Source organism: Pristiophorus japonicus, chromosome 25, assembly GCF_044704955.1.
Source record: "Pristiophorus japonicus isolate sPriJap1 chromosome 25, sPriJap1.hap1, whole genome shotgun sequence".
In the NCBI taxonomy this organism is placed as follows: domain Eukaryota; kingdom Metazoa; phylum Chordata; class Chondrichthyes; family Pristiophoridae; genus Pristiophorus; species Pristiophorus japonicus.
This window is the reverse complement of record NC_092001.1, coordinates 1,598,054-1,612,693: the sequence shown is the minus strand read 5'-3', so window position 1 is coordinate 1,612,693 and position 14,640 is coordinate 1,598,054.

Genomic DNA, 14,640 nt, shown 5'->3' with positions numbered 1-14,640 from the left:
CGTTATGCATGCCAAAATAATGCAACGTCGAGTTCAGACTGTGTAACAAGTGTCTCTGTCATAGAAACATCGAAACATAGAAAATAGGTGCAGGAGCAGGCCATTCAGCCCTTCTAGCCTGCACCGCCATTCAACGAGTTCATGGCTGAACATGAAACTTCAGTACCCACTTCCTGCTTTCACGCCATACCCCTTGATCCCCCGAGTAGTAAGGACTTCATCTAACTCCCTTTTGAATATATTTAGTGAATTGGCCTCAACTACTTCCTGTGGTAGAGAATTCCACAGGTTCACCACTCTCTGGGTGAAGAAGTTTCTCCTTATCTCGGTCCTAAATGGCTTACCCCTTATCCTTAGACTGTGACCCCTGGTTCTGGACTTCCCCAACATTGGGAACATTCTTCCTGCATCCAACCTGTCCAAACCCGTCAGAATTGTAAACGTTTCTATGAGGTCCCCTCTCACTCTTCTGAACTCCAGTGAATACAAGCCCAGTTGATTCAGTCTTTCTTGATAGGTCAGTCCCACCATCCCGGGAATCAGTCTGGTGAATCTTCGCTGCACTCCCTCAACAGCAAGTATGTCCTTCCTCAAGTTAGGAGATCAAAACTGTACACAATACTCCAGGTGCGGCCTCACCAAGGCCCTGTACAACTGTAGCAACACCTCCCTGCCCCTGTACTCAAATCCCCTCGCTATGAAGGCCAACATGCCATTTGCTTTCTTAACCGCCTGCTGTACCTGCATGCCAACCTTCAATGACTGAAATACCATGACAGCCAGGTCTCGTTGCACCTTCCCTTTTCCTAATCTGTCACCATTCAGATAATAGTCTGTCTCTCTGTTTTTACCACCAAAGTGGATAACCTCACATTTATCCACATTATACTTCATCTGCCACGCATTTGCCCACTCACCTAATCTATCCAAGTCACTCTGTAGCCTCATAGCATCCTCCTCGCAGCTCACACTGCCACCCAACTTAGTGTCATCCGCAAATTTGGAGATACTACATTTAATCCCCTCGTCTAAATCATTAATGTACAATGTAAACAGCTGGGGCCCCAGCACAGAACCCTGTGGTACCCCACTAGTCACTGCCTGCCATTCCGAAAAGTACCCATTTACTCCTACACTTTGCTTCCTGTCTGACAACCAGTTCTCAATCCACGTCAGCACACTACCCCCAATCCCATGTGCTTTAACTTTGCACATTAGTCTCCTGTGTGGGACCTTGTCGAAAGCCTTCTGAAAGTCCAAATATACCACATCAACTGGTACTCCTTTGTCCACTTTATTGGAAACATCCTCAAAAAATTCCAGAAGATTTGTCAAGCATGATCTCCCTTTTACAAATCCATGCTGACTTGGACCTATCATGTCACCATTTTCCAAATGCGCTGCTATGACATCCTTAATAATTGTTTCCATCATTTTACCCACTACTGAGGTCAGGCTGACCGGTCTATAATTCCCTGCTTTCTCTCTCCCTCCTTTTTTAAAAAGTGGGGTTACATTGGCTACCCTCCACTCGATAGGAACTGATCCAGAGTCAATGGAATGTTGGAAAATGATTGTCAATGCATCCGCTATTTCCAAGGCCACCTCCTTAACTACTCTGGGATGCAGTCCATCAGGCCCTGGGGATTTATCGGCCTTCAATCCCATCAATTTCCCCAACACAATTTCCCGACTAATAAAGATTTCCCTCAGTTCCTCCTCCTTAATAGACCCTCTGACCACTTTTATATCCGGAAGGTTGTTTGTGTCCTCCTTAGTGAATACTGAACCAAAGTACTTGTTCAATTGGTCTGCCATTTCTTTGTTCCCCGTTATGACTTCCCCTGATTCTGACTGCCGGGGACCTACGTTTGTCTTTACTAACCTCTTTCTCTTTACATACCTATAGAAACTTTTGCAATCCGCCTTAATGTTCCCTGCAAGCTTCTTCTCGTACTCCATTTTCCCTACCCTAATCAAACCCTTTGTCCTCCTCTGCTGAGTTCTAAATTTCTCCCAGTCCCCAGGTTCGCTGCTATTTCTGGCCAATTTGTATGCCACTTCCTTGGCTTTAATACTATCCCTGATTTCCCTAGATAGCCACGGTTGAGCCACCTTCCCTTTTTTATTTTTACGCCAGACAGGAATGTACAATTGTTGTAATTCATCCATGCGTTCTCTAAATGTCTGCCATTGCCCATCCACAGTCAACCCCTTAAGTATCATTAGCCAATCTATCTTAGCCAATTCATGCCTCATACCTTCAAAGTTACCCTTCTTTAAATTCTGGACCATGGTCTCTGAATGAACTGTTTCATTCTCCATCCTAATGCAGAATTCCACCATATTATGGTCACTCTTCCCCAAGGGGCCTCGCACAATGAGATTGCTAATTAATCCTCTCTCATTACACAACACCCAGTCTAAGATGGCCTCCCCCCTAGTTGGTTCCTCGACATATTGGTCTAGAAAACCATCCCTTATGCATTCCAGGAAATCCTCCTCCACCGTATTGCTTCCAGTTTGGCTAGCCCAATCTATGTGCATATTAAAGTCACCCATTATAACTGCTGCACCTTTATTGCATGCACTCCTAATTTCCTGTTTGATGCCCTCCCCAACATCACTACTACTGTTTGGAGGTCTGTACACAACTCCCAGTGTGTGTGTCTCTCCCAGTGAGGATTCAGACTGTGTAACAAGTGTCGCTGTGTACAGTGTGTGTCACTCCCAGTGAGGAGTCAGACTCTGCAAGAATATCCCGACAACTGTCCGCGATGTCTTCACTGCTGTAAGCTGTTGGGCGCTCTCGATGTTCATCACATTGGCGCCCATGACTTCAGCTGCCAAGGTCCTAAACTCTGAATTCCCGACTGAAACCTCTTCGTTACTCCACCTAGCTCCTGCTCGTTCAAACGCGACTAAAACCTCCCACTTTCACTGAACTTATGATAATCTGTCCGAACATCTTTTTACGTGGCTCAGTGTCAGATTTAACTTGGAACGTTTCAATAAATAAAGCCGCTATATAAATGCAAGTAGTTCTTGTCCCGGTGTTGTTTTAATAAAACTCTACCTCATACTGCAGCTCGAGGCTGATCTGCTTGTTATTTTTATCACAACTGTCTTCATAGTTTGAATATATTAAATAAAGGTTCCTTCTCCAAATGACCTATCGACATGAACTGTCCGCCTGTGGGCCCTACTCGAAGGATGGAAAAGTAATTTACACACGATGGTGAGACTGAGTGGGAACAGAAGAGCAGAGCTGCGACTCTAAAAATACCATCCCACAGATTACCGGGAAATAGCCCCATAAACCTGCAACAATTCAGAGAATCATATAGGCCATTCGGTCCATCCACTCTCTGCTTGGTTGAGGGACCAATCAGTGCCTCGCTCTCCCTGTAGCCCTGCAAACTATTTCTTAACAAGTGTACAGAGCAGAACAACACAACGCATAAAACAAATCCTCCTCATCTCTTCTCAGGTTGCTTTGCCAATTGTTGGAAACCTGTTTCCTTTGGTTACCCACCATCCTACCACTTGATATATTATCTCGCGAATTACTCCATCAAACCCCCTCAAGTTGCCTCCATGTCACATCCAGATTGTCGCCTCACTCCCAAACAGGTGCATTACATTGTACTCTTCATCCATGCGTTCACCTTTCCATCCATACTCTCCTCTCAGGTCCTGTTCAGCAGACAGCGAGTTAACATGTGTTTTTACATTGCCAGCCGAGCAATTTAACCCCCGGCGTCAACCTCTTTAAAACACAAGGTCCGCAATCGAATAGAAACTTAGATACCTGGAAATTTACAGTGCAAAAGCAGGCCCGATCGGCCCATCGTATCTGCGCTGCCCGTCAAATATCTACTCGGCCCTCGGTCAGTGGCCCTAAATGTTATCTATACAGCTGTGAACAATGAACAATGGCGGAAAGGCATGGAGCACACTGCCCAACCAGTCCGCCCACACAACTGCGACACGCCTTACACCCTTACACTGAAACATTCTGCTCTCCACACCAACTAGAGTCATGTGATCGACTGGTAGAGGAATAATCAGATTTAAACTTCCAGGACAATTTAGTGGAAAGATGTCTAGGAAAATTCGTCTCGAACCAATGCAGGCGATCGAAACTAGTCCAGAAGATGGCCATTGCAGTATTCCATTATCTGCAGTACTTACCATCGTACCTTCACCGGCCAACAAGAGGATGTCCAGTCTAATCGCACGAACCAGCTCCACGTCGGTAAACCTGCAGGTTACGGCACTTTAAGTTCCCATCCAACCATGTCTTAAATACGGTGAGGATTTCTGCATCCATCGCTCTTTCAGGCCGTGAGTTCTAGATAAGCGCAATACTGATCATAAAGAACACCTCGTAAAACCCCTCTAAACTTTTCAATAACCACCTTTAAACTATGCTCCAGCTTACTAGTCACTCCACCAATGGAAATTGGCCCTTATCCTCCACTATGTACAGGCCGCTCAATATTTTGTACAGCTGTACACATACTTTTGCATAAAGATAGAGCAGGCAGTGAAGAAAGCAAATGCCATGTTGGCATTCACAGCTAGAGGATTTCAGCATAAAGCAGGGAGGTCTTACTGCAGTTGTACAGACCATTGGTGAGGCCACGGCGAGAATATTGTGTTCAGCTCTGGTCTGCTAATCTGAGGAAGGACGTTCTTGCTATTGAGGTAGTAAAGCGAAGCTTCACAAGGCGGTTCCTGGGATTGCTGGACTGACTGGATCAACTTAGCTTGTATCCACTTTGTTTAAAAGAATGAGAGGGGTCTCATAGAAACATAGACAATTCTGACGGTATTGCACAGGTTAAAGGCTGGAAGAATGTTCCCGTTGCTGGCGAGTTCCAGAACCAGGGACCACAGTTGAAGAATAAGGGGTAAGCAATTTAGGACCAAGATGAGGAGAAACTTCTTCACTCAGAGAGTGTTTAACGTGTGGAATTCACGATCGCAGAATGTTGCTGAGGCCAGTTCTTTAAATATATTAAAAAGGGACTTAGATATGGCCCTTACAGTTAACTGCATTAATGGGTATGGAGAGAAGCAGGAAAGGGGTTCTGAAGTTGAATGATCAGTTATGACCTTATTGAATGGCGGTGCAGGTTTGAAGGGCCGAATGACCTGCTCCTGCACGTAATTTCTATGTTGCGATGTTTCAATGAGGTCTCCTCTCAAACTCCTCTGTTCCAATGAGAAGAAAATCCAGACTATCCAATCTGCAACATGTTAACCCGAGATAACAAAACAAGGGCCCAGAGACAGAATTAAACGCCAGGTAATAAACACAGAAAACTCAAGTGAACCCCTTGCGTCCAAATTCTGGTTCGGGTCTCCGTCTGTCCGCTTGGGATGGGTCCCGGTCAGTCCTCTGTCGACGAGGTCTCATTCAGACCCTGGTCAAGGGTCTGTGTCAGTCTCATTTGGAGAGGTTTCCAGTCGGTCCCCTGGGCAGCGGGACTTGGTATGTCCCCTGGGGATGGGAACTCTGACAATCCACTCTGGAGAGGGTCTCATTCAGTCCCCTGGGTAGAGGGTCTCGATCAGTCCCCTTGGGAAGTTCTTGGTCGGTCCCCTGGGGAGAGGATCTCGGTCGGTCCGCTGGGGAGGGGGTCTCGTTTAGTCAACTCCAGAGGAAACCTCATTACGCATGGAAGCAACTGCCAGAAAGGGACGCCGTCAAAAGTAACACAACCGGGCTGCAACTCTTTCAAAAATCAATGCCCATGAGAGAGTGTTTATATGTGAGTATAAGTGTGTTAGTGTAGTTCTGAGTATGTCTGTGTCAGTGGATGCATCAGTGTATCTGTGAATGTGAGTGTGTGTGAGTGTCTGTGTGTGTGAGTGTCAGTGTGGGTGTGTTTCTGTGTGTGTGTGTTTGTGCGTGTGTCCGTGTGTGAGTGTCATAGTGCGAATATCAGTGTGTGTGTGAGTGTGTGAGTGTGTGAGTGTGTGAGAGAGCTTATGTGAGTGTGACTGTGTGATGTGACTGTGTGTGTGTGAGTGTTTGTGTGTCAGAATGTATGCGTGCGTGTGTGAGTGTGATTGCGTGAGTGTCCGTGCATGTGTGTGTGTGACTGAGTGTATGTGAGTGTGTGAGAGTGTGTGAGAATGTGTGTATGAATGTGTATGAGAGTGTGTGAGAATCTGTGTGTGTGAGGGTGTGTGAGAGTATGTGTGATTGTGTCTGTGATAGTGTGTGTCAGAGTGAGAGTTTTTGTGTGAGTGTGTGTGAGAGTGTGTGAAATTGTGCGTGTGTGAGGTTACGTGAGAGTGAGTGGGAGAGCGTGTGTGAGTGTGTGTGTGAGTGTGACTGTGTGTGTGTGAGTGTTTGTGTGTGAGAATGTATGTGTGTGTGTGTGAGTGTGATTGCGTGAGTGTACGTGGCTGTGTGTGTGTGACTGTGTGCATGTGAGTCTGTGGAAGTGTGAGTGTGTGGGAGAGAGCGTCTGTGATTGTGTGTGTGAGTGTAACTGTTTGTGTGAATGTTTGTGTGAGCGGGAATATGCATGCGTGTGTGAGAGCGTGTGCAAGACTGCGCGAGACTGTGAGTGTGCCTGTGAAGGTGTGTGTGATAGATGTGAGCTTGAGTGTGAGCTTGAGTGTGTGTGTGTCTGTGTGTGTGAGTGTGTGAGTATATGTGTGAGTTCGTGTGAGTGTGCGTGAGTGTGTGTGAGTGTGTATAATTGTGACTGTGCCTGGTCTCCACCCATAATCCTATTAAATGACGGAGCAGGTTCGAGGGGCAGTATGGCCGACAACTACTTCGTAAGTTCTTATAATTGACGTCAGCGCGGACACGATGAGCCGAAATGCCCTCCTTCTGCTGTCTAAAATTCTGAATGATTCTATGTTTCTATGTTCTCTATTAGTTTGTGGGTCTGTGTTATTTTGATGTTCTCCATCAATTTCTGGTTCACTATTGGTTTGAGGATTTGTATTAAATTCAGGTTCTCTATTAGTTTATCTTTCTGTATTAGTTTGAGGATCTGTATTAGTTTTTGCATCTCTGTTAGTTTGACGATCTGTACTAGTTTGACGTTCTCTATCAGTTTGAGGTTCAGTTTTAGTTTGAGTGTATATGCTAGTGTATCGGGACTGTATTAATTTAAGATTCATTATTAGTTGAATGGCTGTATTAGATTCAAGAACATAACAACAAAAGAGATAGAATCATGACTGGGCCACTTGGCCTCTCGAGTCTGCTCCGCCAATTAATAAGATCGTGGCAGTTCTGAAAAAGGAGTGAGCTGCACTTACCTTTCCGCTAACCCATAACTCCTCATTCACATATCGCATGAAAAATCTGTCTATCTCCGCGTTAAATATAATCAATGGCCCAGCATCCACAGCTCTCTGCGGCAGAGTATTCCGCAGCTATGCAACCCTTGGAGTGAATGAATTCGTCCTCATCTCAGTTTTAATCAATCGACGTTATTCTGAGACGATGTACCCAACTATTTCTTTCCGCTATGAGTTGAAATATCCTCTCTGCATCCACTCTGTCGAGTGCCTCATTATTTCACATGTTTCGATAAGGTCAACATTCATTATTCAGTGCTCCAGTGAGCATATGCCCAAACTACTCAACTTAACTTGATAAATCAATCACCCCCATCTCCGGAATCAACCATCTCGAAATAGCCTCCAATGCAATTATATTCTTCGCACCAACAGAGACCAAAACAGTACTCAGTACATTCGTGTGGCCTGTCCAATGCCCTGTACAGTTGTAAAAGGACCTCGCTGCTGTTTAGTCCATCCCCCTTGCAGTAAAGGCCAACATTCCATTTGCCTTCCTGCTTACTTGCTCTCCCTGCATATTAACTTTCTGTGCTTCATGGACAGCGGCTCACAGGTCTCTCTGTAGTGCAGCACTCTGCACTTTTTCTCCAATTAAATTATAATTTGCTTTTCTATTTTTTCTGCCAAAGTGGAAAATCTCAACTTTTTCCCACATTATTATCTATGTGCCAATGTTTTCCCAATCACTTAGCCTCTCTCTATCCGTTTCAAGATTTCTTTGCTGTCGCACCCATTTTTGGAAGATCAACAAACTTGGATACGTTACAGTCGGTCCTTGAATCCAAATCATTGTAAGTATATGAGGTCCCAGCACCAATCACTCCGGCACTCCAATTGCTAGTGTTTGCCAACTGGAAATATCAGTTTGATGTACCGTATGAGTAGAACATGCTGTGTGAGTTTGAGGTGCTGGATCAGTTTTAGATTACTCTATGAGTAAGAGGCAATATATGAGCATGATCGGCTGTGTTAGTGTGAGGTGCTGTACGAGTTTGGGTGGCGGTATTGTTTAGAGGCGTTGCGTTAGTGTGATCGGCTGTATTAGTTGGAGGGGATGTATTACGTTGAGGGGCTCTATTATTTGAGTGTCTTTATTCGTTTGAGGACGATTGACATAAATTAATCTCTTTAATTGTTTGTCTGAACGGCCAGAGTTAAGGAGGGCAGCTGCATCCTCGAGTCGAATACAACAGGCCTGACCGGCCACTCTAACATTGGGATTGGAATTACTGAACGGCCACAGCAGATTGAAATACTGTACTGAAAAAATATACGATGTAAAGATGGGCCTGATTGTGTTTTATACAACAACCACATTGCTGGCAGAATGCAGATGACGATTTTCAACGTTTAATTAATTGGATCAGAATTGTGCAGTCTTTGGGGTTTTAAATTTCAATCTCTGCACTGAATATATTCCATGACAACAGAGACCTATCTGTTTGTCGTAATCTGTTTGATCAAATTGTTAAAATAACTATGTTGAGCGATATTGCAACCTCAGTGTCACCATGGAGATACCGCAGGGTATACATTTAAGGCGCTGGGAATGTATCATCACAGAATATAATTCCTGGAGTTTTCCTGCAGCACAAAGGGTCACATCGCTTCACACACAAAATGCATCAAACACTTTACAGTGCGAAGAAAATATACTATGTAATTGTTGCCGTTAGTGGTGTTTATGGTAAGTGAATATAACCATTGAAGTTGTGTAAATCTGTGTCTGAGCTGGTCTCTGATTTCGATCTATGACTGGTAATGTTACACGCTGGTGTAGTGGTCACGATTTTAAAGACACGAGCTCCGTGAATTCATTCTGTTGCGTCAAGCATTCTCAATATCCTCTGTGATTTGATTCCATTGACTCAGCTGAATATAAATTCATGTTTGTAACTACAGGCTTGTTTAACTATCAAGTTGTTGCCCTTAGTGGAATATCGTGTACTTTTGAATCAGTCCTCAGTATACCCATCTCTCTGATAGAAGGTAGGAATGGCCGTGTCTGTCCCTACACAGCTGTACTGTGTGAGGGTCTCAAGCCCGTCTGTAAAACATACCGTGACCATGTATTTATAGGAGTGTAGTTCAATGTGGAATTTACTGAGTGTGGGTCGTCAACTGGTGTGGAACGCCGTATCCCAGTGACCATATATTTATGGGAGAGTCTGTCATTGTGGAATGAACTGAGTGCTGATTACTAACCAGTGTTGAACATCATAGCCCAGTGATCATGTGTTACTGTGAGTACAGCAACATAGAAAATAGGTGCAGGTGTAGGCCATTCGGCCCTTCGAGCTTGTACCACCATTCGATAAGATCATGGCGGATAATTCACTCGGTACCCCTTTCCTGCGTGCTCTCCATATCCCTTGATCCCTTTAGACGTAAGGGCCATATCTAACTCCCTCTTGAATATATCCAACGAACTGACATCAACCACTCTCTGTGGCAGCGAATTGCACAAGTTAACAACTCTCCGATTGAAGAGTTTTGTCCTCAGCTCAGTCCTAAATGCCCTCCCCTAATCCTAAGACTGTCTCCATTGTTTCTGGACTTCCGCAACATCGGGAACATTCTTCTCACATCTAATCTGTCCAATCGCTTCATAATTTTATGTTTCTATGCGATCCCCTCTCATCTTTCTCTGCTGGATGTACTGAGTGTGGCTCACGTTCTGGTGTGAAGTAATTTGCTTCTACGTTTCAGTTATTGCTTCAGGTGACTGATCTCTGCATGCAAAAGAGCGGTATGTGTATTTTATGAATGTTGTCGATGTCAAATGAGAATTTTGAAGATGGTTGAGAATACGTGCATTGGTATTTCTCTCTTTCCTATTGAAATCAACCAATAGAAGCACATGTTAACTGTCTACTGACATTTACAGAGCATCACAGCAACGTTACATTATTCAACTACACTGTATGTTGAATTATTCTTCATTTAAGCATAGTTAGTGCCAACACTTTACATTTTTGGTGCTGATTAATGTTCTACCCCCCCACACGGTCCTGAAAATCTGTGGGTTCATGTGTGCTGAATTTAGTGATCCTGCTATTGCACAGAATGAATATTGGGCTGATGTTATTGACTATTCCACACTGTAACAGTTTAAAGTTTGACGAACCGCTTACTAATTATGATTCAAGTCTCCGCCCAGATAATGAAGCCCTAAGCAAAGAGAGAACAGTTACGTATAACTGAAAAACACACACAATGGATTTTCATAATACAGAGTCCGTCCGGGGCCAGTAAATAATAACATTATTAAATTGATAATAATGAAATAAATAGTGCAATGGTTCATTAAATAAACCATTTGAATATCTGCACTGCTGTGATATAATTGATGACTGTTGTTAGTTTGTACGTAAATACGAATAAGTATATCGAAAGTTCAGTGCAAAACAGGCCATTTTTCTAATTAATTAATGCCGGCGTTTAAGCTGCATATTTGCCTCTTCCCACCACTCTTCATGTAACCCTATCAGCATAAACCTCTATTGCATTCTACCCCATGTACTTGCAAAGGCCAATGAGGCCTTCGTCCCTCATATTTTTTAGGCCATCGATGTGCGGCTCTAATTTTTATATAAGTAACTGTAAATCTTTGACACAAGGTTGGTGAAGCAATGTCATATATAAATGCAAGTTCTAACTTCAGATGTACAAAATATAATGTCGTTACTGCTCTTGGTGTATATAAAATTAAGTGACAATCAGAATGAGTTAAAAATCCCTCCCAAAAATTACCTGGAGAGTTACGTATGCTGTTCATAGGACAAATGTACAGGAAGAAACCAGTCTTTGGTTTAAGAGACGTATTCAGAGAATTTGCTGTTTGATATCGCAGTTGAAGCAAGGAAGAATGCAATCTCTGCTTCAACTGTATACTGTTTGTGCTGTTATTTTTAATGTACATGGTTTTGATTTTTGCACTTTGTTTGCCACAGTCAAGACCAGGATCTTACCAGTCTTTCTGCCTATTACCGTTTGTATCACTGTTTAAATCGAGGAAGAAACAATTCTCTGTTTGAATTGTATGCTGATTTTTTAATGTACATAATGTTAAGTTGTGTCAGTTGTTAAATTTGGATAAATAGTCAATTATATTTGTTTGATGATTTTATGAATTGTATGCAATATATAGTATTAATATAGGGCCTTCGCTCCTGTTAGCCTTAGGCCTCACAGAGCCTTAAATGGCCCTGTGTACTGGTATCACTCCCCGTTACCTGCTCATCACTTCAAGTACTCCAACTTGTCGTAAGTTCCACATTCTCACCCTTCCCAAAGTCAATACATTTCTCATCAATTATTTAACTGATTTGTTCTTGAACATTTTACATCGATTATCGACATTGTTGGGCTGAAGTCATCAGTGCAAATATTTACCTTATGTTCGCAATTCATAATGTTAAACGCCTCTTTCAGGCCAGCCCTCAGCCTTCTCCTTTGTAAATAAAACAGCCCAGCCTGTGCAACCTTGAATAATGATGATAATCTAAGTTGTGTTATCATGTTTTTACACGATTTGCACATTCACCAGTGTCTCTATATCGGATTGGTAATATGGAGGCCAGAGTTGAATACATTGCGCTAATTATGATATAGTCATGGTTATATGCAATTGTATAATAATCTCTTTGTTTTTGATTAAATTCCTCTAGCAACGAATCCCAGAGCTTTGTTTGCGTTTCGATGGCCTTGTTCACGTGCTTTGCTGCAGGAAATGATTTTTGAAATTATGTCTCTGAAAATCTTTGCCCCTCTACCCCTTCCAGGCTCTAATTTAGCAAGCAATATTTCTTCCTACCGAAATGCAGCGCCTCAAACTGCATTCTTCCTCTGTATAAACCTGCAAATTTTGAATTTGTGTTTTTCCTGCTCGATTCAATATCGTTTATGTAAATTTTGAGCAACACAGTTATCAGCTCCTCTCCTTGTGAAACAACACTTCTCGCATTATGCTAATCTGAGTAAATGCCTTTTTCCCTAACTCCCTTTTTCTATTTGTGTAGCCAGCTCACTAACCATTCTGTTGTTGTCGTCTTACTCCACTTGCGAAGTGATTATTCATGACTCTGCAATGTGGTATCTTATCGAAGGAATATTTATGAATCAATCCATATTGCCTCCAGTGCCTTACCCTCATCTACTGTTTCTGATCCATATTCAAAGATTTCAAGAAGACTGGTCAAGCATGACCTTTGCTTTTGGAATATATGCGGACGACAGGAAGATACCAATCAACTGGTCGGGTGGGCAGAGTAGTGGCAAATGAAATTTAATCCGGAGAAGTGTGAGTTAATGCATTTGGGGAGAACTAACAAAAAAGGGAATACACATTAAATGGTGGCACATTGAGAAGTGTAGAGGAAAAAAGGGACCTGGAAGTGGATGTCCAGAGATCCCTGAAGGTAGCAGACCAATTGGATCAGGTGATTAAGAAGGCATACGGAATGCTAGCATTTATTAGCCGAGGCATAGAATATAATAGCCGATGGGTTATTTTTGAACTGCATAACACTTTGGTTTGGCCACAGCTGGAGATCTGTGTGTAGTTATGGTCACCACATTAAAGGAAGGACGTGATTGCACTGGAGAGGGCACAGTGGAGATTTACGAGGATGTTTCTGGGAGTAGAGAATCTTAGCTATGAGGACATATAGGATAGGCTGGGTTCATTTTCCTTAAAACAAAAGGGGAAGCTCAATGAGGGGCCTAGATATAGGCTTATTTCCCTTAACCGAGGGGTGTGCAACCAGGTGGATTTACATTCAAAGTATTTTGAAGAAGTGGAGTGGGGATTTAAGGGCAAACTTCTTCACTGCAGAGGGTTGTGGGGGACTGTAACACGCTGCCTAAAAGGAAGGGAGAGGCAGAAACCCAAAACTGATTGAAAAATATTTGAATGTGAACTTGAACTGCCTTAAGCAGAGCTGGAATGTACGATTAGGCTGGATAACCTTTTGTTGGCCGTCTCGTTACGATGGGCATATATAACCTTCTTCCGTGCTGTAAACTTCAATGATTCTATGATTCTGTGATTATCTTTGTATTTCTCGTTGTTTTTATATTATTTGTGAAGTATTCCATTATCTCTCACAGCACCGCCATTATGTGAACTGATCTGTAGTTCTTCCAAGTTGTTCTGCATTCAATTTTAAAGATGTAAAAGTTAAAGCACATGGGATTGTGGGTACTGTGCTGACATGGATTGAGGACTGGTTTGCAGACAGGAAGCAAAGAATAGGAGTAAATGGATGCTTTTCAGAATGGCAGGCAGTGACTAGTGGGGTACCGCTATGTTCTGTGCTGGGGTCACAGCTGTTTACATTATACATTAATGATTTAGGCGAGGGGATTAAATGTAGTATCAAACTTGCGGATGACACTAAGTTGGGTGCCAGTGTGAGCTGCGAGGAGGATGCTATGGGGCTGCAGAGTGACTTGGGTGGTTATGTGAGTGGCCACATGCATGGCAGATGAAGTATAATGTGATAAATGTGAGGTTATCCACTTTGGTGGGAAAAACATGAGACAGACTATTATCTGAACAGTGACAGATTCGGAAAAGTGGAGGTGCAAAGAGACCTGGGTGTCATGGCACAGCAATCATTGCAGGTTGGCATGCAGGTAAGCAGACGGTTAAGAAAGCAAATGGCATGTTGGCCTTCATAGCGAGCGGATTTGAGTACAGGGGCAGGGCGGAGTTACTCGAGTTGTACCGGGCCTTGGTGTGGCCACACCTGGAGTATTGTGCACAGTTTTGATCTCCTAACTGGAGGAAGGACATTCTTGTTATTGAGGGAGTGCAGCGAAGGTTCACCAGACTGATTCCCCGGATGGCGGGGATGACATATCAAGAAATACTGCATCAACTGGGCTTGTATTCACTGGAGTTCAGAAGAATGCGAGGGGATCTCATCGAAATGTTTAGAATTCTGACGGGTTTATACAGGTTTGATGCAGGAAGAATGTTTCCAATATTGGGGAAGTCCAGAGCCAGGGGTCACAGTATTAGGATAAGGGGTGAGCCATTTAGGAGCTTGATGAGGAGAAATATCTTCACCCAGAGAGTGGTGAACTATTGGAATTCTCTACCACAGAAAGTTGTTGAGGCCAATTCAATAAATATATTGAAAAATAAGTTAGATCCTACGAGGGGGATCAAGGGGTCTGGCGAGAAAGCAGGAATGGGGTACTGAAGTTGCATGTTCAGCCATAAACTCATTGAATGGAGGTGCAGGGCTCGAAGGGCCGAATGGTCTCCTCCTACACCTATTTTCTATGTTT